Source organism: Microtus pennsylvanicus, chromosome 3, assembly GCF_037038515.1.
Source record: "Microtus pennsylvanicus isolate mMicPen1 chromosome 3, mMicPen1.hap1, whole genome shotgun sequence".
Classification (NCBI taxonomy): domain Eukaryota; kingdom Metazoa; phylum Chordata; class Mammalia; order Rodentia; family Cricetidae; genus Microtus; species Microtus pennsylvanicus.
The window spans coordinates 45085395-45088299 of NC_134581.1; the positions used below are offsets into that span (position 1 = coordinate 45085395).

A 2905-nucleotide genomic window follows, 5' to 3' on the forward strand; every position below is an offset into this window, starting at 1 on the left:
TAGTGATGTGCACATCATAAAGATAGAGAGAAAAGACTTTTCATATGTGAGACTGTATTCCACAATTATAGACCATAGACATGATGTGCGCTCTCAGCTTATGACGGGTCTTTACAGCTCATAAGAGCAGCTGCAGTTGAAACTCTCCTTGGCAGGACATTCTCAGTGGATGGCTGTACAGCATGTCTGGCCATATGAAATCCCCTGTGGTTACCAGTGACTTTGCTGTGGGGAGTCTGGAGGAGGATACAGCAATGCAGTATTGCAGAAAATGCCTAGTGTATTTAAAGTGAAAAGAGACAGTAAAGGGCACTTACATCGCATGCACACACACAGAGATAGAGATAGAGAGAGAGAGAGAGAGAGAGAGAGAGAGAGAGCTTCTGATGGCATCTTATAGCCCAGGCAAATTACCCACCAGCTTCCTTGAACATGTGAAACCAAAATAGCTTCACATGCAATAGAGTGGCATGTGGCTACTCTAGCTAAAGCATCTTACTCTAATCACAGAAACCACCCTGAGAAATACCTGAAAGATAGTTTTAGGGAAGAAGAATGCAATGAAAGGAATAATACTTGTTTTTTTTTTTTAATGGGATCTTACTAGAGCTCCAGTTCAATGGCAGACAACTGGCCTAACATCTGTGAGGCGCTAAGTTCAATCCTGTCAACACACATACACACACAACACATACACACACATGCATACACACACACACACACACACACAAAACAAACAAACAAAAAAGCCCACAACTGGTTCCTACCGCTGCCCTTGGTTGTGGGTCATGCTTGGCACTGGGCTGCAGCCATGATGACCTTGCTTCAGCTTGTATGTGAACACTGAGTTCATATGCTTGTCCCTGCGGGATTTGTCTTTGGATGCTATCTAGACAGGAAGGAAAATGAAAAGCTAACTGCCTTCCGGAATAAGAGTATGCTATTTCAAAGGGAACTGAGGCCCAATGAAGAAGTTACTCGGAAGTAAAGCCTGTGGCTAAATCTCAGAATGTTCACATTTTAAAAGTTGTCAGAGAAATAAAATGTTTATTATTAAAAAAGAAAAAAGCCCACAACTGATTCTTACCTCAAGGAGAATAAGAGATAGTTTATGGTAAGTCAAATATGAATAACTTATCAGGAATGGGGTTCACATTTCCACAAATATGTTCCAAATGCCATACACATATGAACAAGTTTCATAATGTTTATACAGTACCAGAAAAAAATCATAAATCAAGGCACTGTTAAGATACATTGGTGTAAAGAGCTGTCAGGGTTCCCTGCCCTGTGGTAAGTCCTAGGTCCTCCCCCCTCCGTCCATATCTAGGAAGGTGAACATCCAAACTGGCTAGGCTCCCACAAAGCCAGCACATTACGTAGAATCAAAACCCCGTGCCATTGTCCTTGGCGTCTCATCAGCTCTCATTGTTCGCCGTGTTCAGAGAGTCCAGTTTTATCCCATGCTTTTTCAGTCACTGTCCAGCTGGCCTTGGTGAGCTCCCAATGGGAGGGGGAAAGGAGGGGGGGAGGGGGAGAAGGGTGGGAAGAGGGGGAGAAGGGTGGGAGGAGAGGGAGAAGGGTGGGAGGAGAGGGAGAGAAATGGGAGGCTGGGAGGAGGTGGAAACTTGTTTTTTTTTTTTCTCATTTTCTCAATAAAAAAAATAACCCACAAAAAAAAAAGATACATTGGTGTAAACATCAGGTAGGAAGTTTGGCTACTTCAAAGTAGGGCCTCGGGTGAATGGTAACATTCTTGGCATGCAGGTTGGTAGAAAATAAGTGATCTGTTTGCCTTCTTTTACCTGGTGGTCATAAGAATATTAGACCAAACACAGAGGTGAGCCAAAAGTAAGTGTTTAGGGGGCTATCAAAGCCCAAGTTAATCTGGATCAACTGCTACCATGTTTGGGATCTCCACAGTCACAGAAATAGTGATCTGTTAGTAAGCCTTATAGAGTGTTAAAAACACGTGAGTTATTTTTCCTTCTATGAGAACTTCAGTTTGTACCTGGGAACCACACAATGAAAGAAACACATACATAGATGCATGCAGACATGGTGGACATAAATAATGGATCCTACAACTGTTTCTAAATATGCAGTGAAATGTCAGCATATTCTCTGCCCCATCTGACCTCAACTTTAACTTCTTAAATTGGTTTATGAATCCCAGACCAAGAATCACATTTTCCCGTATTTAAGTAAACAAAAGACAGGTGTTAAATCAATGTCTTTTTTCCTTTCTTTTTTTGTATGAATGCCCTTTTTAGCATATATGTTTTCTGGGTTTTGTTTGTTTGTTTGTTTTTGGTTTTGGTTTTTTGAGACAGGGTTTCTCTGTAGCTCTGGCTGTCCTGGAACTCACTCTATAGACCAGGCTGGCTTCGAACTCACAGAGACCCACCTGCCTCTGCCTCCCGCTTTAAAATATGTAAAAAGTAAATTAAAATTGTACTTTACATGTAAGTAATTCTGTGTTACAAATTATAAAATATTAGCTTTTCAAAGTTTTATATATAAACATATATTTAAAATAACAATAAAATGTAAACTGAGTAAATAGTAGCAGATAGTCACAGGTAAGTTCACAGATCTGAAAGCAGTCACTCTAAGTGAGGTAACCCAGACCCAGAAGATGGATGTGCCACCTCGCCCAAACCTGTAGATTGAGAAAGGTACAGGTAGAGCCTGGGGCCTGGTTGTGGAGCCCAGATTAGGTCTGGTGGCTAAGGAGAGTGCAGGCAGGGAAGAAAGCATGGACAAAGGCAAGAGGCAGGGCCTGAGCAAAGGAAATGCAGCTTTGCTCTGGGTCTGAAGGATGGCTCCGATGCCCTCTTATGGCCTCCTTGGGTACTGCATACATGTGATACCAGCTAGGAATACAGACCAAGCTTATGCCTTT

The 2905-nt window shown here is 42.1% G+C and overlaps 1 pseudogene; it reads left to right on the top strand.

The window, feature by feature from the left end:
* Positions 1 to 811: 811 nt before the first annotated feature.
* On the top strand, positions 812 to 1022 carry LOC142847001 (NADH dehydrogenase [ubiquinone] 1 beta subcomplex subunit 1 pseudogene; annotated as a pseudogene).
* Positions 1023 to 2905: the final 1883 nt, after the last annotated feature.